The sequence below is a fragment of the Labeo rohita genome, chromosome 1, assembly GCF_022985175.1.
Source record: "Labeo rohita strain BAU-BD-2019 chromosome 1, IGBB_LRoh.1.0, whole genome shotgun sequence".
Classification (NCBI taxonomy): domain Eukaryota; kingdom Metazoa; phylum Chordata; class Actinopteri; order Cypriniformes; family Cyprinidae; genus Labeo; species Labeo rohita.
The window spans coordinates 9,905,111-9,929,635 of NC_066869.1; the positions used below are offsets into that span (position 1 = coordinate 9,905,111).

The 24,525-nt window shown below is 35.0% G+C and overlaps 1 pseudogene; it reads right to left on the reverse strand.

Annotated features, from left to right (window-relative positions):
- Positions 1-10,424: 10,424 nt before the first annotated feature.
- Positions 10,425-23,658, reverse strand: LOC127167236 (complement C3-like; annotated as a pseudogene).
- Positions 23,659-24,525: the final 867 nt, after the last annotated feature.

The following is a 24,525-nucleotide window of genomic DNA, read 5'->3' on the forward strand; positions in this document are numbered from 1 at the left end:
AGAGTCCAAACTGCTCGCTCTGTTTCGATCTGTTTGTTTGCATTTTGAATCACTAACACAGTTTTTACATAATTTGATTCTTCAGTTCACCAGTGCAGAATTTAAAAATACCAAGTACAATTTACACCCTTAAAAATAAAGGTGCTTTAAATGGTTTTTCACAGCGATGCTATAGAAGAAGCATTTCTGGTTCCACAAAGAACAATTCAGTCAAAGGTTTTTTAAAGAACCATCTCTTTCTTACCTTTTTATAATCTGAAGAACCTTCTTTTGCCACAAAGACCTTTTGTGAAACAGAAAGGTTCTTCAGATGTTAAAGGTTCTTTATGGAACCATTTAAACAAACAAACAAAAAAAGGTTCTTCTATGACATCGTGAAGCACCTTTACTTTTTAAAAGAGTAGGTAAGAATTTTATTTTCAAACATTTTACAAATAGAATCCAGAATCAAACACACAAGTTCACGTTGTCTAATGTAGAAATAAAGCTGCGTGCGGTTTTGTGTATCAAAGGAGTTTAAAAGGGCATGAAGAGTTAACTGCAGTCCAGTTCAGATTTCCTGTAAATTACCTGCAAAATCAGTTGTGTAAATTCAACCTTTGGTAAATTGGCAGTTGCTCTGTTGATCTTTTAGCGGTCAAGGGAATTTATTTATTGAACATCTTATAAGAAAATATGCCAAAGATGTTTCAGAACAACACATGTTGTGTAAATGAGGTTTAGATTTTGGAACCCTGCGACAATAATTTTGAGCAACTAATAACTGATAAAAAATAAATAAATAAAAAATGTATTGACCTCCGATCCTGAGATGGTCATACAACAGATTCATAATGATGTTAAATGTTAAAATAAAAAAAAGCCACATAATTAATAATGAGGTCAACCTCAAGGTAATATTTATTGTCTCCTTTGGGAGAAAATTATTTTGGATAAGAGAACTGCTGCACATCAACACACAAGAAATTAGTTAACATACAACATTAATATCCATTCTAGCCATATAATCATACATCATAAAAACATTTTTTTTTTCTTCTTTCCTTTTCCTTTCCCTTTTAAACATCCTGCCATAATTGCTCATTAATCAGTTTAACAGACAATGAAACAAATTAATATTTTATCAATTATGCCTGCATAATGAAGCCCTGTATATTCTGCCAGAATTCATCAGTGCATACTCAAGGTACAACACATGCAAAGAGTCCAGTAAAATCATATTGGTCTGCTAGACCATACACAACTCAAAATGTCTTGTAAACTCCCAAACCATACAATAATTCAAGATCTTAAGAGAGACTGCTTGCTTTTAGACTTGTTACTTTATAAAAAAAAAAAAAAAAAAGTTGAATCATATTGTTACTTATTCCAAATAGTCATAATCTTTGTAAAAAAAATTAATTAATAAATAATAATAGTAAATAAATTAATTAAATTAAATTGTAGGCACTGATGAATTCTAGTACATGTGTACCATTTAATCCTCTGGGGTCTGAGGGTGTTTTGGGGCCCTGGAGAAGTTTTGACATGCCCTGACACTGGTGCTTTTTTCAGTATCTTAAAAACCTATTAATGACTTAAGTCTAATTTCATTGTAATCAGCACAAACTGGGCTACAATAATATGTAAGCAACATGAATGTACATGTTTGTGTTTTTGAGAAAACAATGTTTATGCGTGGTTAGTGAAAATCTAATTCTTTTAAGTCACTGAAATAAGAAGAAACACATGCAGAGGGAATATGTGAGGGAGTGACAATGGGCACTGAATATTTAGTGATTCACACCTGAGAGACAAAAGGCCCTCCCCTAATGGGCCATCAATGAGACTGTGACTGTCAGGTAAGAAACAATGTGAGATGATTCAAAGATTGGGGGTTTAGATTATCTGTATTTTATTTACAACAAAGTATAATATAAACATAATACATTATGAAGGTCAATGACACATTATTAAGCACACTGATCTAAACACACACTCAAAAAAATATTTCAGCCCTTAACTTAATTTAATTATGTACAAAATTTCCATGCATTTAGATTACATAGTTTTAACTTAAACAAATCAAGTAAACTTAATGTGATTCAAATGCATCAGTCTTACGTAAATGAAACATGTAAAGTTGATGTAATATTTCCCAGTGTTAAACAAACCCTGCTCAGTGTTCATGTGTTTCCACACTACAGAGTGTTCAAGTAGCATTGACACAGTGTTGGAGTTAAGGAGATCATTATGTCATGATTGACCAATAATGATGAACACCTGCTGTTTACAAGCAGAATCACAGAAGGAAAGAGAAACACAAGAATCAGCCACAGCCAAAGAGAAAATGAACTTAAATAAAGACATTAAATCTCTGATTAAACAACTCCACAAACAACATTACAGTTTGACTTGATTTCTGTCATATATCCACAAATATTATTTGAGAACGTCTAAACAGAGGTTTAGATGTTTTATTTAAAAAAATGTTTCATTTGACCTCACCATCATGGCGAACAGGGTTTACTTTAGTTGGGCTCTTGACCCTTGACTTTTTTAATATAGTTTTTTTGTTCTTTGGTTGTTGTAATTGTGTTCGTAGAGCACATTTGTATAGCGCAAAAAAAGGGATCCTTATTAAGTGTTCTTGGTTAACTATTATTTTTGTTGCAATCATCATCCAGTGGCCTGATTTGCTGATATTGTTCAGTGGTTTTCCTGTTAGTTTCATGACATTTATAGTAGTTGTGTGAACTGTTACTATTACTACTTTAAGATCTCCAGTATTACTTAGACACACACACACACATCAAGATTCAGCATATGAATCTCAACAATGGTGACATTCAACAGCTGCATGCTGGGAGTCATGGGTGAGTTTTATAATCTGCTGTTACCCAGCATGCAGCTGTTGAATGTCACCATTGTTGAGATTCAAATGCTGATTCTTGATGTCTGTGTGTGTCAAACTGATGCTGTAGATTTCAACATTTAGTGTATAAGGTAAACATCCATAATAGTTCATACACCTGTTGTAAACATTATGAAAATAATAGACTAACCACTGCATGAGATCAGTGCATCATGCCACTGGATGATAATGATTTAACAAACAACAAAAATTAACCAAAAACACCTAATTAGACTTCTTTTTGGCTTTTTAATTTTGCTATAATAAATGTGCTTCATACACATAACTACAGCAACCAAAATAATTAACAGAAAAAAATCAAAAGTCAAGAGTCCAACTAAAGTAAACCCTGTTCACCATGATGGTGAGGTCAATTGAAACAAACAAAAATAAAAAAAAATAAAACATCTAAACCTCTGTTTAGACGTTCTGAAATAAAATTTGTGGATATATGACAGAAATCAAGTCAAACTGTAATGTTGTTTGTGGAGTTGTTTAATCAGAGATTTAATGTCTTCATTTATTTAAGTTCATTTTATCTTTGGCTGTGGCTGATTCCTGTGTTTCTCTTTCCTTCTGTGATTCTGCTTGTAAACAACAGGTGTTCATGATTATTGGTCAATCATGACATAATGATCTCCTTAACTCCAACACTGTGTCAATGCTACTTGAACACTCTGTAGTGTGGAAACACATGAACACTGAGCAGGGTTTGTTTAACACTGGGAACTATTACATCAACTTTACCTGTTTCATTTACGTAAGACTGATGCATTTGAATCACATTAAGTTTAATTGATTTGTTTAAGTTAAAACTATGTAATCTAAATGCATGGAAATTTTGTACGTAATTGAATTAAGTTAAGGGCTGAAATATTTTTTTGAGTGCAGAGATGTGAATAGATGTTGTGTAATTCCTGAATTCTGTTCAACAAGTAACACAAGTAAATCATACCTGATATTTAAGTGCTTGCAAAACTCATCATCAGTAGTCAAAGAACTTGTTTTACCAATAGAATATCAGTGTAGTTGAATATCTGGTACAGCGCGCTCAGAGGAAAAGTTTGCAGGATTCTGTGAGGATTATGTGCTGTGCAGGTATCAGATCACAAACAACTAAAGCAAAACAAAAAACATATGTGAGCATGTTAATATCAGGAGCAATCATCCTTGCTAAATAAAAGCATTAGTTCTATAATTTCTATCCCAAAAAATATTTATATAGGTATCTGGTCACTAAAATAAATAAATAAATGAATAAATCAGTGAGCATGTTGATAAGCCTAGAGCAATATTGTTACATTAGCAATCACTAATATTGCCCATGTGATTTTATAGCTATCATATGCACACATGCTTTGTATTTATTATTATACAGTATAAAAACAACATCTGAGAAACTAAACTATTATTAAGCACATTATGTACACATTTGAGCAGACATTTGCAGACAAAGTATTCAACAGTAAAGACTGGTCTAAGCATTCTTAGACTTTTATATCGTCTAAACATTAGCCCTAGTTTTATTTCAATTTGTTCACGAAACATAAAACATTCCTGACACCTTACAGATGCATTGAAAAGTTGCCTATGATATTTTAAAATGGTACACTCGATTTCACATATTTTAGTCAGAAATTATAGTTTTGAAAAAGTCCAACTAGTAAATGCTTTCAAGTTTATGTCACAACAACACATTATCTAATGACCATAAGAAACATTACTTACACTGTATAAGATCCTCTCATCATCTGCCTGTAGCCACGCTCGTGTTCTGTTTGTGAGATAAACAAGCTCAGCCTGTTCCTCTCAGCGTGTCCTCATACGGAGTAAATACAAGGCTTTTCCCTCACAGCGCCTTCGTCAAAGATCGAAAGTAGCCGACACAAACACGTTGCGGCTTTGTAATAACAATAGGGCCTAGCAGCGCGTGATCTAATTAGCGGTAATGAGCTCAGAGGGGAAAACAGGACATGGCATTGGTTTCATATGGATTACTTAAACACAGAATATGTGTTTTTGATTAAACTTCATTTAAAAGTAGACATTTCAAGCTTTCTATAGATATATCTCTCATGTTTGTGTGTCATGTATTGTGTGTACTGGATATTCACGCAGACTGAGAAGACTGAAAGGATACCCTGTATATTTTCTTTATTTACGAAAACCATGAACATTTGTTAATATGTTGAGCATACACAAATAAAAGCAAACTTTCTACAGATTCAGGTGATGTATTACTTTTATGTGCTCAATCAATGAGGGAGCAATTCAAGTTCTTTTTGCTGTCATCTGGAAAATATGCGAGTGTTCCCGCCGACACCTTAGCCGACCCTAGGACGTTAAGATCACTGCCAATGTGGGCATGTCTTGACCATGAACCACACCAGAGCTCCACACTAATCTGCAGGTCTATGACCTCTTCTGTTGTCATAACATTTATCTGCAAATAGTGGCCATCACTATTTGCAGATTTTGCAGCTTTGGAGGGTCAGGTTTTTGCTTGTTCAGCTTTGTAGCTTGTTGTAATGTTGTTCATTCTATAACTTGTATTATATCCACATTATCCTCGGTTTGTGATGAAGATGGAAGAATTGAGAAGATTGGTCACACACCATAATTAACCCAGCATGAACATGTTCATAATGTATTCATTTAACCTTTATTATGGAAGTACACCAGCATATTTTGGTAAAAATATTATTATTATCATGAACAATGTATTTAGGCTATGCAAGAGATAATGTTATGTTTGCAGTAAAGAAATACTTATACTATTTAGCACTGTGTTCGAGGAGGCTGTTGTGGAACTCAGAAATGCTGTATCGCTCCCTGTGTTCTGGAGTTTGACTTTCCTCTCTTGTAGGCCAGTATTCAAGCCAGGTCTGCTCTCAGAAAATATTCTGCAGACTAAAAAACAACAGAAAACACACTGTGAATCAATTTTGGTATCTAACTAACAAATAAAAGGTCATTAAATATACAAATGTCATGCTAACAGACATTGAGTTGATGCCTTGTTTATTTTTGATTTGGTTTCCATTATTCTAACAAATGACTCATACAGTTGTTTTGTTTTCATACACTTGTTTTTATGATGTTATGTTGCATCATAAATTTACTGGGTTTTGGGTTCGTCTGTGCAAAAGCAAAATCCTGCAAGAAGAGCTAACATCTACCTTTCCCCAAACCTTGACACATCACTGGATTTACCCACACAGCAAAAAGCCCAGTGTTAAATTAACTCTCCCTGGAGTTTATTTGAATCAACACTCAAGAGTATTAAAAGTAACACTGAAGAGTGTCAAATTAACATTGAAGCAGAGTTCAAGTTAATGAGATAATTAGTAATTAATTAAGTGCAGATGTGTAAAATCCAGGTTCCATGAGTAAAAGTCTTCCCCAGTATTTTGTTCCAATCACCTGGATTTAATAATTAGCAAATTTTTTCAGCCAGTAGGTCAGAGATGGGACCAAGTCATTCCTTTCGAGTTAAAGCAAGCCTTGAGTCAAATCCCAAGTCCTCAAAGAGTTAATGAGGTGACTAATTAAGTGATGATTGTGCATTAGTGATGAACATCTGCTGTCAACAAGCAACATCACTGAAGAAAAGACAAACACAAGAACTACAACTGACAACAGCCACAGCCTTGGATAAAATCAACCGAAAAAATGAAACAAAACAAAAAACAACATTAAATCTCTCAAGATCTGATTAAACATCTACACAGACAGCATCACTAGCTTCACTCAGTACTAACCAGTCTGACTTTATTTACAGACTGACTGAGATTTATATGCTGGTTCTTGATGTCTGTGTTTGTCTAAATAATGCAGATGTTTAAAATTGTATATGCATTACTTTAAATTCTTTCACTGTAGCTATTAAAGAAATGGTCTACTTGCATGCTGCAAAACCTAAACATATAAGAAAAAAAAAAATATTTTGGATGTAGTCAAGCAAGTTCATGATGATTACACCACCATATTAAAACAGCTAGTGACTGCTCACTTTGCTGCTCTGATCTCACTGTTTCATAACACCACATGCACTGTTATGCTGGTTTCACACTGCACGCATAAGCAGGACGTAAGCAGGGCATATTTTTCCCGGCACCCATGTTAACGAATGAGAGCATTCACACCGCCCACAGTGGCGGCACGGCAGCACCGTAGCAGATAAAAAAATATTTTTTTCCCGAACTTCCAAAACAAATTTAATTAATTTATACTGTTTTTTTTTTCTGACGTTACTCATTAACTGTAATTATTATATTAGCCTACATATATAGCCTATATTTATTATTACAACTACATGTTGCCATAAGAACAGGTGTCATGCTGACATCATGATGACACTTGCAAACAAACACACATGTCACAGACATTCTGCTTCTGCTTCTGCTTCTGCTTCTGCTTCTGCTTCTGCTTCTGCTTCTGCTTCTGCTTCTGGTGTGAAATTGGCATTACAAAGAGAGATCTAATGCAGGAGGTCAAGGATCAAGAGCACAACTAAAGCACACAATGATCTCCATGGTGGTGGCATCATTTTAACCACTAAAACATCAACATCTGATCCTCTGTAATTCTCAGTAACAGCAGGTGTTCATCACTAATGCACAATCATCATTTAATTAGACAATTACCTCATTAACTTTAACTCTTTGAGGACTTGGGATTTGACTCGAGACTTGCTTGTGACTTGAAAGGAATGACTTGGTCCCATCTCTGACCTACTGGCTGAAAAACTAATTTGCTAATTAACAAATCCAGGTGATTGGAACAAAATACTGGGGAGGACTTTTACTCAAGGAACCTGGATTTTACACCTCTGATTAAGTGATGATTGATCATTATTGAAGACACCTTATGTTAACAAGCAGAATCACCAAAGGAGAAAATCACAAGTTTTGTGTCACCATTATAGTGGTCAGTGCATTATAGTGGACAGTGCATTAATTGGGCTCTTGACACTTACATTTTTAACATTAGATTTTGTTTGGCTGCTGTAACAGAGTTAAAACATCCAAACAAACCAGAGGAAAGACAATTATGTGACCTTGATTATGTTTTTCCATAACCTTCATGTAGTGACCTGAAAAAACTTAATTACAATTTCTTTACTGACTATATCAACCCTGTGAACAACATACCACCTATAATCAGACAAATGTTTTTAAAGGGATCATCAGATGTTAAGTTCACTTTTTCAAATCGAGACATTCTCAGATGCCTGTCATTGTTGCGTCACACCCACAGAGGCCACTCCCACAATAGTTGATTGACATGAGCATTTTACCTCAGATCAGCTGTAACAGTCCAGCCTCCATGTTTTGATGCCAGAGCAGGGATGCAAGTTAGACAAGAATTGAGCGATTAAGGTGTTGTGTTGTTGGATGTAATAATGAACGTAGTGGTCGTCATTTACTCCCGACATCTGAGCCGCTGAAGATGCAGTGGATTATGTTTGTTTGTGAAGGGAATGCGCCTCCCGATCTACATATATCTGTCTATGTTAGTGTGAATTAATCGTGATCCAGCTTCACCTACAGCAGAAGTGAGTATAAGGGTATTTTTTTTATGAATCTTAGCGATCCCCTTTCCTAATAATGTGCTAGTTAGCAAGTTTAGCGGCTAAATGCATGTGTTGTTTTACACTACCATTAAGAATTTTTAACCAAAGTATATTATAGACTTTTCATTAAGACCCTAAAGAATCATATCAACTTGTGGAAAATGGGCATCCGATGGCCCCTTTAAAACTTACTTTGCACAAACTTTGTAAAACATTTAATTAAAACACAAAAATGAAGAATCACAACAACAGTGACCATCAAAAAAGCATGTTGTAGCCAATCAGAACTCATCCATGGCTCCCATCATGCATTGCAGCAAACAAACACTGACCACTATAATGGTAACATAGAATTGTGATTTTCTCCTTTGGTGATTCTGCTTGATAACATCAGGTGTCTTCAGTAATGATCAATCATCACTTAATTAATCACTAATTATCTCATTACCTTTAACTCTGCTTCAGTGTTAATTTGACACTCTTCAGTTTTACTTTTAACAGTCTTGAGTCTGGAGTCAAATAAACTCCCAGGAGAGTTCATTTAACACTGGGCTTTTTGCTGTGTGAGACACTTCACATTCACAGGGATCATGAGGTTTTCCTTGAATGTTCTAGAATTAAGTAATGCACTCATTACTATACAGGTGTGAAGTATCACTGCATCATCAATACCTCTTCATTGAAGAGTCTTCAAGATTTATTTATTATTTTTTTATTATTATTATTATTATTCACATCTAATTCTGTCAGAAAGCGTCAGGAATAATCTGTATCCATTTGTTTGATTTCATTCAGATTATACCTATTCAGATATCCAGAAATGATCCTTTAAAGGGGTCATCGGATGCTAAGTTCACTTTTCCATGCTGTTTGAACATTAATGTGTGTTGGTGTAACCCTGTATAATTTATAATATTGATTTATTAATAAAATCACTACATTTTTTTTAAGAAATTTAATTCATGATTAAAAAGCAGAATTCATCATATGATGTGAGAAAAATCATAAAATCTAAAAAGATTATATGTCAGTAAGTTGATTGACATATCAGGGATCAACCAATCCTGTCGTGTTTAAGTTGAAGTCCCGCCCCTCCACGTTAGGCGCTAATGGGAGAGCCATTTTAGTTTTCTCTGGGAAATCAAAGAGGTGAGCAGCAGCGAAGTTCAGAGCAAGAAAGAAAAAAAGAGTCGTAGAAGATTAAATGCATGGATGTCTGTTTTATTTTTGGATTTTGGTCAGGTTTTTTTTTTTTTTTTTCCATGCTGGAATTGTCCCTTCCAGTTAGAAGATGATGCAAGATGGCAAACCAATCCACACGAGACGAATGCTGATTGAGGTGAAACAGGTAAACTAACCCAGGAACAGGGTAGGAATATTCCGATCATCTTTTCTTGAGAGACTGCTCAAAGTAATATTTTTTTTGTGTGAAAACGGAACTGCTTTTCCTTCGGTTTTTGTGCCGCACGGAATTTTCACGGTGAATCGATTCAGACTCAAACGTGCTGAACTTGAACTGACTGTGAATCTTTTTTTTTTTTTTTTTCCTGAATTGGAGTAAACGAACTAAACTTTTCTGAACCAAGTTGTTTGAACTGAATCTAAGGAGTCAAATTCCACGAAATGAATCTTTTGTTTTGATTTTGAGTTCTAAATCAAACAAGAAAAACTTTTCTGAGATTAACTTTTCACAGTGAATTTACAGAACTGAATGCATTGAACAGAGTTATTGAACAAAATCCATTGAATCGTTATTCTGAATTGTCCTTTTGGATACCAAAGGGTTGTTCTTGTTTTGTTTTAATTTTACTTGAAGGTGTCAAATCGTTACTTGAACATTTAATGTTGAAAGGCTGCATTCTAACTAAATGTCCTAGTATTGGGTGCACCCAGATTAGTCAGTGAATGTCTTTAATTCTCTGTTATTGTGATTTAACATTCAAACTGACACTGTAATACTGTGAACACTTGATTTATTTTGTTTTATTGTCCCAAAGGGAATCCATTTATTTTCAATACAAAATTATTTCCTTTAGAAAAGCAAAAGTTGTTTCATTTACATCTCCGTAGCCGAACCTACTGGTCTGAAGTTAATATTAGCAGCAAGTGCATATTATTTGACACATGTGCTACATTGGCAGTGCATGTACAAATCTACCCTATAATGATAAAAATCCATGCAGTGGTTTTTAATTAATCTGTAAAAACGATATCCCCTTTTTCAAATCGAGCCATTCTCAGATGCCTGTTGTTGTGGCGTCACACCGACAGAGGCCGCTCCCACGATAGTTGATTGACATGAGCGTCTTACCCCAGATCAGCTGTCACAGTCCAGTAACTTTCCATGTTTTGATGCTGGAGCAGGGATGTAAGTTAGACAAGAATATCTCCGATTGAGCGATTGAGGTGTTGTGTTGCTGGATGTAATAATGAACATAGTGGTCGTCATTTACTCCCGACATCTGAGTCGCTGAAGATGCAGTAGATTATGTTTGTTTGTGAATAGAATGCGCTTCCCGATCTACATATATCTGTCTATGTTCGCACAAATCATTCGTGATCCAGCTTCACTTACAGCAGAAGTGAGTATAAGCGTTTTTTTTATGAATCTTTGCGATTACCTTTCCTTATAACGTGGTAGTTAGGAAAGTAAACAAGACCGTCTTTCCACAGAGAGAAGAGAGGGGTGGGGTGAGCAGAGCTCATTTGCATTTAAAGGAACAACCCCTTAGAATGAGATGATTTTTGCAGAGCTCATTTTGACAAGGTAAAAAGGGTGTTATTTTACAAAATCATTGAGAAAGTATATTAGAGACTTTTCATTAAGACCCTAAAGAATCATATCAACTTGGGCATCCGATGACCCCTTTAAAGTCTCTTACGGCTCTTTTAAAATGATTATACGAATTCATTGCACAAAATGAATTACAATGTTGGATTAGTGGTTCAGAATAAAACATCAGAGTAATCAGATCATCCTTGCAAGGCACAATATGTCACACCATTATTAATTAGTCAGGCGTCTGAAATTAACATTTTTCAAGTTTCAATCAGTCATCCTTTTTTTTTTTTACAAAATTACAACAAAGTATTTTGGCTCAGACAATATTATCTTAGATTTAATAAAAACATGCTAGAGATCACGTTTAATTTTCAGTGATCAACAAATAGGTGATATATAATTATGTAGCACATCCGTATCGAGTCAGGCGATTCTGAAGCAGAGAGATGCTGATGTATCGATCTCTGTGTTCTGGAGTTTGGCTTTCCTCTCTTGTAGGCAAGTATTCAACCCAGGTGTGCTCTCCAAAAATATACTGCAGACTAAAATCAACAGAAAGTAAAGTCAAAACATACGTAATGGCCGCTTTAGCTACACTGTATATCTTTATGAATCGTGCATAATTTGAAGTAAAAGGATCAATGACCAAGGTGAAAAAAAGGAAAACCCTTTCAGAAATCAACAGTTACATCACCTGCACATTTTTGACTTGAATCAATACAAAAATAATCTAAATTAACTTACTTCAAAAGATATTGACTGAAGATTTACTGTGTTTATCTTATTTCTAGGTTACTAAAAATGCATTCTGATAGAAAACAACGGTCACGTTTCTGACCCATGAACAACACTCTACAACAACTACTCTACTTTAAAGGCATAAAAGACAAATGTGCAAACACAGACTGGAAACATACCTTCCCCCGAGCTTTGGCAGGTCAACAGATTTGCCCATGATGAGGTATGACTTGCCTTTTACCAATCCTAAATGTTCTCTGCAACCGGGACGAGCCAGAAATTTTCTCACATTCCCCTCAACATCATCATCAGTGCCTAAAGGACAGAGCAGCATTTAGGAAACACTTCTACTGCAGTGCAGTTTAGCCTTCTGTGGAGCATTATAGGAGAGGGCGACTGAATTTAACAGGAATCAGATTTCAGATGTATTTTGTGATCAGCCAAGAAACATGGAGGGAATAACGAACCGTACCTTCTTTCAGCACCTTGTCCACCCTGATGTCATAGATGTCAGACTCCTGTTTCAGATCCATCCCCACCACTGTGACATTATAAACTGTCAAATATATTATATCGTTATCAGCATGTAGAACTATAAGGCTCAGGTCAAACTTTTTTTTAATTATTTTTTTCCCAATTGCATTCATACAAGGGTTAAAGGAATAGTTCACCAAACAAGAAAACTCATTTACTCATTTGTGTTGTTCCAGACCTGTATGACTTACTTTCTTCTGAAGAACAAAAACTACTTGTGTGTCATTTTTTTTTGTTTTTAATTTGTCCATGATTTATATTTTGTGGTTGTGCATATGATTTTTTTTTTTTCATTTTTATTTTATTTTATTTTATTTTATTTTTTTAAGATAAACGATTATACAATTATTCACTATGAAAAAGAGCAGCATGAAAACATGAGGGTGATAAATAATATGTATAACAGTCATGAACTGAATAAGTTTACCGTAATCCATGCCACCTTCACAGGCTTTTTTTAAACGCTCCTCTTCTTTGGGGTTGTTTTTCTTCTGGTAGCTACAGTTTTCTGTGTTAAGAGACGTTAATGTCATACACACATACACACCTGTTATCACACACTTAAGACCCCCCTCCCCCTCATTTATGTACAGGAATAATGTTTAATGTTTTCCATGCAAATGCCATTATCATGGAATACTGTAGGTTCCTCGATGCTCTTTCAAACCCAGAGTTTGCTGCACCTTGCAGATGTACTCAAACATTCTGCAGTATTTAGAGTAAAGTAGTATAAATAAGACCAGAGCAAAACATTATTCCAGCTGGTATCTAGATGTGATGATTTAAATACATTAATGCAACAGTACAGGACATGATCTCTCAGCACTATTATTTGTGGCTGATGATACCTTCTGCACACTGGCACAGGTCTCCTTTGCACAGTCTGTATAAAGCACCATCTTCCCTGTCAGGGTGGTAGAACTTTGTACAGCGTTTTTCTAAAAAAAAAATGCATAGGGGTCAACTGATTAAAAATGCTACTGCAAATAACTGAATTAATGTCAACAATATCATATGACAAAGTCTGGTGAGAAAAGCCCACAAATAAAGATGATCTGAATATGCTATTGAGTAAATCAATGATCAATTCCACAAAGGTAACTGAAACAGTGCTCATTAATTTCCTTGTGATTGCCCTCCCCATTTACCTGCAGCTGCGGCTAAAATGAACATGCTCATTTGAGAGCTCAAATAGCTCACCTGGTGAATAATATTCATATATTGTGACTGCAGCAGGTTGGAGCAGACCCACATCAAGCATCTGGTGCATTCTGAAAGTTATTTTTTCTGTCTCTTTATGAGAAACCTATTGAGACAGAAATCAAAACAATTTGATCATATGATATTAAATATCATATTGCACAGTAAAAACTGCCCACATTTACATTTGCACAAATTACAAATAATGACAAATATGTCAAAATAAAAATTAAACAAATTTTTGTTTAAAAAAATGAATCCTTATATTTGCATATGAATTGTGATTTGTTTTCTGATTCTGATATGCAGTCTGCAATGTTCACAAAAGGTGAATATGCAGTGACATAGAACTGCATGGCCTTACAGAATATTACTGCACTCTGGAACATCTTTTAGCAAATCAGAATTGGGAATTCAACAATACTGTGATGGTAAGCAAAACAAATGTTTTAAAAAAAAAAAGTTGTTTTTTTTTTTTCAGGTCATCACTGAAATACCTTATTTAAGTAGAGGATGAGGGATCCTCGCTCTGACAGCACCTTATTCTTTTCATATTTCTGAATGTATCTCTCCTTCCCTGTTGACAACTGAGGACAAGAACACAAGAAAAAGAAAGAAAAAAAAAACATCAATACATGACATGATCAAAATGCTTTATGTCCTGTCTGCAGATGTGTGTCAGATTCCTCTTCTAAATAGAGATGTGAAGCATAAGTTTATCATCACAATACCTCTTTAAGATCATTTTCTTCAATATCAAATCCAGTGGGTAAGCCAATATCCATAATAGTCATAGTGGCATCTGTTTTTTCATTTTTGTAGCTATGAAGATGGAGATCAAGAGCAGATTTTATTAACAGGTTTTGTAGTTTTGCTCCATCTAGTCAGTCTGCATTTAAGGCTGTTTTCACACTAGAGCTTTTTGTGTGAACCTGAGTCTGTGTGATCTCAAAATTATATTGCAGTAACGCAATATGCAGCTGTTTTTCTCTAAATAAACTGTCTTTGTACAGCAAGTTGCATCCTCATCAGAACACAGTTAAACTGGAGTCTCCACTGGAGTCATTATCTAATCACAATGGTATCCAGCTGTCACTAGTAGTCACTTCATGACGCAAACATACCACCAATGTGGGAAAAGTGAGGTGGGCTTGAACTTCGGCTCCGACCAAGTAAACAAACCAAGTGTGAAAACAGCCTAAAGCAGCACATGCCAGTTAATATATATATATATATATATATATATATATATATATTAAACAATATATATATATAATATATATATATATATATATATATATATATTAAACAATATATATATATATATATATATATATATATATATATATATATATATATATAATGTTTTCTTGACATAAAAACAAACTTCTTAGGATGTGTTTACATACAAGAACTCCACAATGAATTTGTAGCTTCCAATGGCTCCTTGTTTTGCTAAAGAGAATCAAAAGTATTTTGTCAGATCTTGTCTTGCTTAAGAGAATATGAAATTGAAATGGTTTAAATAATTACAATTCAACAGTAATACACAGGCATTAAATGCAGAGTTGCCAGTGTCATTAGCCCCTTCACACAATCCTGGTAAATCCTGAGTACCAAAATACCAGTAAACTCTGTGAAGTCAATCACTGGAAATTACATTTAAAAGCTGCACATTTTTCTTCATCCACCTGGATGAGGAAAAGAATTTTAGTTTCACTCTCTGTCCAATCTGATAACTTTTTTTTTTAACTTCGGAGTGACAGGCATAAGGAGATGATCACGTTTTTGGTTTTAAAAGTGCAAGACAAATTATAATTACTAAGAGCACTGCAGTTACTATAGTAGGCAACACACTGCAGAGCCACAAGTTTGGCAGAACTGAATTATTGGTATTTTTGAAGGCAGCAGCTATTTGTAAATAGTGATAAATACATTAAGTGCAAATAACAATTAGATGGTATTTACACTAAGTGAAAATAGCATATTATTTGAAGCATCTATTTACACTAAGTGCAAATAGCCTATGTTGTTGGCAGAGGCTATTTACACTAACTCCGCCCACCAATGTGTGAATAGACTAGTCAACACTACAAAAGACGACTATCAATTGTTAACTTAAGTGGCACAGAGGATAAAGCATGTGTTCTACTCTTTTTGATGCAGCTGACTCTGCTTCTGGCAAACTTTTTTTCTCCCTTTCCAAATTTCATATTAAACCTGAAAGGTATTTATTTCCAATAAAGAAAGAAAGAAATAGTCAAAAAGTTGAAAATAAAGTGTCGGTTAGGGTAGGGGTAGGGGGGGCTTATTGTCCCAACGAGGCAGCATCCATTTAATACACTGAATTAAAACTATAATTACACATAATATGTTATTACTGCATACTGTTTTAATGTACCACAATACTGAGGTGCAGACAATTGCGTCTATTTGCAATAAGTATTATAAATAGCAGAAAATCCTGCCATTTTAACATAGTGTAAATATAATCTATAGCTATTTGCACTTGTAAATAGCATCTATTATTAAGAAAATATGCTATTTTCACTTAGTGTAAATAGCATATAATTGCTATTTTTATTTAGCGTAAATAGCATCTAGCATTTTTATTCTGCGTAAATAGCTTCTAGCATCTGTTTACACTAAGTGTAGCAAATAGCAATTCTATTTACACAGGATTTCTGCTATTTATACTACTTATTCCAAATAGTGGCCATCCACACCTCAGTTTTGTAGTACATTATAAAACAGTATGCAGTAATAACGTTCTGAGTGTAAATTATAATTTTAATTCAGATTATTAAATGGAGGCCACCTAATTGGGACAATAAAGCCCTTCCTACACCTACCCCAACCCTACCCGATACTTTATTTTTTAACCTTTTGATTATTTCCTTTGTTTTAATTGAAAATAAATGTTTTTCCAGTGTGATATGAGATAAAAGGGAGAGAGAAAAAAAGTTTTGCAAAAGTTGGATTCGAACCCGTGGTGATCGCATCAAAAAGAGTTAGTGTAATCAGCCTCTGCCTACAAGACAGGCTATTTGCACTTCGACACTCGACACTGTTTTTGAAAAGGTCTTGTTAACATATGTTCTCTTAACAGTCATTTACCAGTAAAGTATTTGTGAAAGGGACTAACTGATTGCCTTGACCTGGGCTTAACAATATGGTTTAGAGCAACGATAACCTGGGGTTAAGCGTAGTGTGAAAAGCTTTAATGTATGGAAAATGCCACAGAAAGGGCATGAACTCATTCTTACTTTCAGGCTCGTTCACCATTTTAACAGTGAGATCAAAGAATGTACAGTCAGACTTCTTCTCAACAGGTCTGGCGTAGTACAGCATCAGAACCTGAAAACAGTAGCACGTCTCAGATTAGCTGTTCAGCTGCTTTAATCTTGCCGTATAAACAATCATGAACACTCACTGAGAGAGTGGCTGTTCCATTTCCTCTAGCAGTTACATTGAACTCCTTGTTTATGTCCACCTGTTAAGTGAACACAGATGTACTCGAGTCATCAGAATAATCAAATCCATGAAGAAATAGAGATGCCTGAAGATTTTATTGGTAGAGCACTATTGATGTAGACAATAAAATTTATGAATGATGGACAAAATTCTTCATATTAATTTGTCATAATGTTACCACAAAAGCACACAACTGACATGAGGAGCGAACACTTTGAATCTAGTTAGTGAGTTACTCCTCACCTTGACTGACTGTGTATGATGCTTATCATTTTTGAAATTCCATCTGACACGTCTGCTTTCTTCTGCCATGGACAGCTCCACCTTCAGACTTAAGTTTTGTCTGGCCTTCACCTGTGTGTGATACTCTGTCTTGGCCTGACACACCATGATGCATGCCTAGAAAAGACAGAAAAGCATTCAAATCCTGTCCTGCAGTGTCAGTACTCTTGTTCCATTGAGGTGTTAGTGTACCTGAGTGGTGCCAATTTGTCCATCGTCAGTCTGTTGTCTTTCCAGCCACTGCACTGCCTCTCCCGCTTTATCATAGTCTTTGGCCTTCACAAGCGCCAGCACAGCATACGCCGTCGCTTCTAGGGAGAGATGATACTGTCCAGGTACAGTCCAGGACAGACCGTCTGTTTCAAACACAACATTGGAATAGAATAAGATGTGGAGATGATGCTCCATTCTAATATGCTTATCCAGACCATTAAGCTATTTGTGCTGCTGTTGTGCCATCAACAAGCAGTTATAATTAAAAGCTACAAACAATTCATAATTTCCACTTTGGTTTGCATTGTTACATGCTGTATGAAGCAAAACACATTTTTGATGTTGGAATGACTGACCTTCTCTCTGGGTGGAGTGTCTCATCAAGATGTCTTTATTAAGTTTTCCGGCATTGGCCATGGCGTAGGATGTCAATGCAACAGCATAAGGATTGGTCAGTTCTGAATTCGACCTTCCAAGAAAGAAATAGCCTTCCTGATACTCTAAAAAAAATGTGTGGATGATGTTAAAACCATGAGTAATAGTGTAAAAAAGCAACTGCTCATTCTTAATATCTCTGGCTAGTGCTGGGTGATATGCTCATAATTATATATCATCCCATTGTCAGCCTGTGGGATTACCGATACACAATATTATCATGTGTAATTGTGTCTTTATTTGATTGTTATTTAACTTATTTATTTACTCAATTATTTAATCACTGACAAAATGTTACGTCACATAGAAAGATTTCACCTGTAAGGCAAGCTAGTTGATATCACACATGCAGTTTGCAAGCTTACGAGAGACTTATGCTGGTGAAGGACCAAACTACAGTCAATTACTCTTTGAAAGCGAAAGCAAAAACTGTCTGAGCTTTTGGCATCTGATGCTGCATTATTAGCACATTAATTCTCTCTGGACCTTACTGTACATTGATGATTGTGAAAAAAAAGTTAGGTATGTTTTGCTTTTTAAGTCAGTGTTTTTTGATGTTCATCAATGACTTAGTATTGTGTTTATACCAACAGACTGTTATTAGGCATATATGTTTTTTGTAATAATCTTAATAATAATTTTATTATTTATTAAAATGTTTTGTTAATGTGCAATGGACGATGTGCAATGACAAACAATGATGCTGTGTCTTGGCTTATACAACAACTGTGTAAAAAATATTCATCTCTTTTATAACAAACACTCTTGATCATTTGTAAATAGATCACATTTCTATTCAACTTTCGTGTGGAATGTAGTCTGTGATGGTGTTGCAAGTGTGGTGATGTTATGAAATATTGGAAGTTAAATTGTAGGTCCTATATATTAATTTAATAATAATAATAATAATAATAATAATAATAACAACAACAATAATAATGCATTCATGGGCAGTTATCATCAGCCTTTTTTTCTGACTGTTGTCAATATGCAATACTCTAAATCTGGCAAACACAGTGATGGAAGAGAAGAGGTGTACTTACGCTAATTAATTTAGCACAGATCTCACTGCCCTCTTGCAAGGCAATCAGGACAAAAGCCGTCACAGAGGCATCGGCATCATTGCCCTCTATATCAACCTGGAATAAAGCACAAATAAATAATCACAAAAAATGTGTGGTGATATAATTCAGCAAATGTGGTCCTTTTTTACTAAAGTTATTAATTGACAATTAATTGATAAAACCTGAATCCATGCAGTACCTGAAAATAGTGCTAGTATAGGAATTACTAATATAAATGCAAATTGAATCTTTGTTTACACAAGGAGAAATTTATGCATCAGTTCTATGCAGTGATGGGGTTCTCTGGTCCAGAGCTCATCTCAGATAGTCAAAAAGACATTGAAAATGTGTGCTGTGCTCGAATGAGTACACATTTCAACCTTTTTCTGGGGAAAAAAAAAAAATGCTTATCCAGACTTTCATCAACGACAATTGCAAAGACAAACGTCTGTCATGGTATGGGGATGCAGCAGAGCAAATGGCATTGGTGACTTGAATATGTGTGAAGGTACCATTGACATGGAGGCATATATTGGGATTGTACAGACACATATACTGCCATCAAGATGATGTCTTTCATTGAAAGTCCATGATTATTAGGTCAAGACAATGCCAGCTTTCATTCTGCATGTGCTATAAAAGCGTGGTTTTACAGACACAGAGTGAATGTGTTTGACTGGTCTGCCTGCAGTGTAATGAAGATACATGACCAGTCATGAAAAGGACAATCAGACAATGACAATCACAGACTGTTGAGCATATGCAGTCTTGTATCAAGCGAGACTGCAAAACTTAACAATTAGTATCCTCAAAACTGGTTTATATTTACAAAATTAAAGTTAAGTTGGCCAGTGAAAACTTTAGTCAATTAAATAAAAGGTAAAGAGAATGAATAAATTTCCTATTCTTGGTTTCATGGCATTTCACAAAACATCCTAACTTTTCTGGAATTGGGGTTGTAAATAAAACTGAATGCCCTCTTTTTTTTTTTTTTTTTTTTTTTTTTAATGCTAAGCATGTTGCAAGTTCTGTGAGGTTTATGACAATGTATTAACTGCATTTTAAATATTAATCAGAGGTGTTAATATTTTCTTATTTCTTAATGTATTTACCATGGAGAGCACCATCGGAAGAAACAACAAGGGCTGGGCCACCCAGTAAAAAGGTTCAGGACCAGGGATAGTTTCAACACAGGCATTCACCTTTTCCCCTCTAACAGGGAGCCTCAGCTGCAGGCTGTTAGGGACAATTAATAGCCACCACATAAAAGGTTGCGGGTAGCCTGAACACTTTTAACTAACCCTCCATCTTGTCTGTCTTCCCTTAAGAGAGATTGATCTGCTGCCCCAAGAACCAACCACAGATAAAGTACGAAATTAAGAATTAAGGTTTTGTTCCACCAAATTCCTGCCTGGTGCATTGTCTAGGTGGACAACTTGAGCTAATCTCACCAAATCTTGTGTTCAATGGTTTACACTTTTTGGTCTTTTTGTAACTTCCTTTCATTATGAGCACATGAGTACATGGGTGTGTGTCAAGTGGGCATCTAATCAAAAATCACTGTAATTTTTTTTTTTTTTTTTTAACACATTCAACAATACATTCAACTTAGCACCATCACTCTTTGAATTACAGCTGAATTCTTTTCAAAGGAGCCATCTGGCAGTTGTTGGCGAACCAGCCACTCCAGGGCACTGCAGATAACAGGATCAGCTATATCAGTGAATTTCCTGGCCATTGTGAACACTTTGGCCACATTTGCTGTCAGCCTTTAATAGACAGAAACAGATGTTAATTAATAACAAGCAATGATTAGCAGTTAATCATAATAAAATTAAATGATACCTTATAACAGGAGAAACTGGGCATGGAGAAAAAAAAAAAAAAAAAAAAAAAAAACAATGCATTGAAATAAAAATATTTTACTGTATGCTGCTTGGTCCGCCATTACAGAAAGCGTAGGACCCTTCTGAGTTACGGTAGCTCAGCTGCCATTGATAACCTTATTATAAAGAAGAATGAATCTATGCATTTATTTCAGAATTTAAACAGATTTTGATGTAATTCAAAAAATACTTCAGTTTTCTTCATCTTAACTTGTATCCTGCTGACCTGTGTTGATATGCTTGATGGTATCATTACGGTGCTCCATGCCAACAGCCTCCCACTGATTGGTGCGGTCCAGGTAATGAGTGGCAAGGAGACGTCGAGACATCTTGATTATGTTCTGATCTCCACATCCACTGGGTTGCATAATAAAGTGATCCAATGAGCTTCCACTGATGGCCTGCTCAACTGTCTGACTGATCTCATCAGCTGGAGAAATGAAAAGAGAGGATGCAGGCTGAGGGGGCCCCTGGGGGCATCTTACCTATTTTACAAAATTTGTCATAGACATGGAGGGATATACAGATGAAATCAGATAATAGTAACAATAGGATTCATCTGTTCAAATAAAACATGCCTACAACTTAAGAAATATTCATTACACGTTCACGGAAACATCTTTTTCCTTACCAAAAATTGTGATGTACATGTCAGTAGGTGTGTATGGAACCCGATCAGCTGGTATGTCAGTTTTAAAAACTATAGGTTTTTCCCCTGATCCATTTGGGATGAGAGACCGAGAAAAACAGCGAGATGGAGAAAGAGTCACGAGTCACATGCTGATCACATTTTGTGTGCTTTTGGTGAGTACTGAGCAACAAAAGAGCAGGAGTTGATTGTAATCTCTGGACTGGCTTGAATTATAATGAAATTCATAGAATTGTTTTCATTTATTAGAAGTGTATTATGTGTAATATTGTATAATGGAACTATAACACAGTGAGTGTGGTTCACAGTAAATCTCACCATACTTAGCAGGATTGAGCTCCACCTTTTTCTGTAATGGAGTCAGCACACCCTCAGACTAAAAGAGAAAGAGTGTGTCAACTACCCGTAATGCTCTAGTTTATCTATTCAAAATATGACAAACATCTATTAATGATTATGGAACAAACATGACCAAATGAAATGAAAGTTACAGAATTTCCCATCAGACGTACCACCACCTTCAGCGTCTTTCTCACTCCATCAGTGTGGTCAGAATCATATGCTGAAGCTTTCACCTCAATCATGTGATTTCCCAGAGTCATGGGAATAATCACATATGAAACCAGTTTGCTGGAGTCTTTGTCAACTTTTACTATTGTTCTGTATTTGCCTTTCTTACTGGCAAAGGTGCAAACATCTTCTGTCTCCATGAACTCCACACGCACCTGGTGAAAACAGGAAAATAAGAAATCTCTTCAATATCTAGCAGAATTGTCCTCCCAAGTTTTTTAATTAAAGATTATGAAATGTGTGATGATGGAGGACATTTCTGTTTTAGCACAGGACAGTCTCCTATACTTTGAGTCATGAGCAGATTGAGGCTAAATTTGAAATGAGTCTCATGATCCATTTAAGCCTCAAGCAGAAATTGTTACTTGTGATGTACATGGCATTAATGCACATAAAAACTGTGCATTTTAATATCAAATCAGATCTACCTTCTGATTCATTTTGGAGTTGTTGTGAATAATGGCCTTGATTTCCAGTTGTTCACCACGCACAGCAGAGTAAGGCATCTTGAGGTCAATGACAATGTCTTTCAAAACTACCATCTCCTCAGGTTCTGCCACACAGATGCCTTTGAGGAGGAACACAGACACACAGAAGGATTTAAAGCCGCAGATCCTGGATTATGATGATGTTTTTTCAGACCATGTATTCTGCATTTGCAGCTTCACCTTACCAAGAGTTGGTGACAGACTGACAGCCAAGATCTGCCAGGTAGTAATAGAATTTTTCAGGTAGATCACTTTTGTGACTGATGTTGTGTCTGATGTTTTACTGGAATATGAAAAATTACAGGCAAATATAAGAACTGTTAAAGCACTCGTCAAGTGCTTGTTTACCATCAAAAAGTGTAAAGTCAAGTTTATTTATAGTGTTTGTTGTTGTTGTTTTTACAATAGACTGCTTTAAAACAGCTTTATAGAAAAAAAAAAAAAAGTGACAGTCTCATAAATTTCTTCAACTAGAAATCATTACTTTGAGTAATTAATAAACTTCTGATATTTAAAAAAAAAAAAAATGTGGCATCATAACTTAATTCAGTTGAATTACTTAGTCTCCACATTTGATGATATCAAGTACAAATTAAAAGATGTTTGAAGTCTTATGGGTTTAAAAATGATGAGCATAAGTAATTTAAGTTTCATTTTTGGGTGAACTATCCCTTTAACTCATAGCTTTTGTCTAACAATCTCCTACTTACCATTTATTGCAAGTGGGTAGATAAACATCCTCCCAAAGCCAACTCTCAGGAAAATGTGAACGTGACATAATGTGCTTAGAGTCCATATAGTTGTCATCATTGTCATCATCATAATCATAATCATAATCATAATCATCATCATTGTCATCACCTGTTTTAACAGATTAAAAAAATAATAAATATAAGGAATAAGGCCCTTTAGAGCAAGAAAACATACAGTATCAGATAATCAAGCCAAATTTATATAGTGCTTTATACAATACAAATTACTACAATCAGACATCAGTAATATAGTCTCATACAGAATCTAATCAAACAAATCTCCAAAAACTATTAACCTTTTATTATTATTATTATTATTATTTTATTATTTTGCCGTTAATTAGTGTTGACACCATTATGTATGTTCAAAAAATATATTTTGTTATAAAAATAAAAAAAATGTCATATGGGCTGAATGAAAAATCAAATTCACTCTTTCAGAGTAGGTGGCGCTTACAGACAAAAATTAGCCATATAGTTTTATAAAACAGCTGTGGTTTGCATGTGAGTAAGAAGCACAAATAGCTTTGGTTGGCCTTTTTCTTCAAAGTGTGATGGAAAAGAAATTAGAACAGCTCTGTTGAAAAAAAAATAAATAAATAAAAATAAATAAATCTGTTCCACAATCTGTTCACAGCATGCGACTGTTTGCGTTAGCCTGCATTAATAGCCATTCATTCAAATTAAAATGTTTATCACACCAAATGTTTGCACATTAGATAATCTAATCAAGCACATTTCATCATTTTATTTTCCAATGATTATCCTATCTTTCCAAGTTTTCAAAATACTGGTGGCGAGATTTTCCAAACTGTAATGCTGTTAAACATGGTAGTAAATATTCTCACATGCAGCCCCAGTGCAGGATATGACACTAAGAGCAACAAAATAGAGTAGAATGCTGGAATCTCAAGATGTGTTTTATACAAAATGAGCTCCTCTTTCCTGGACAGCGTCTTAAGCTTTGTTTATACTTTTGCCTGGCTCCAC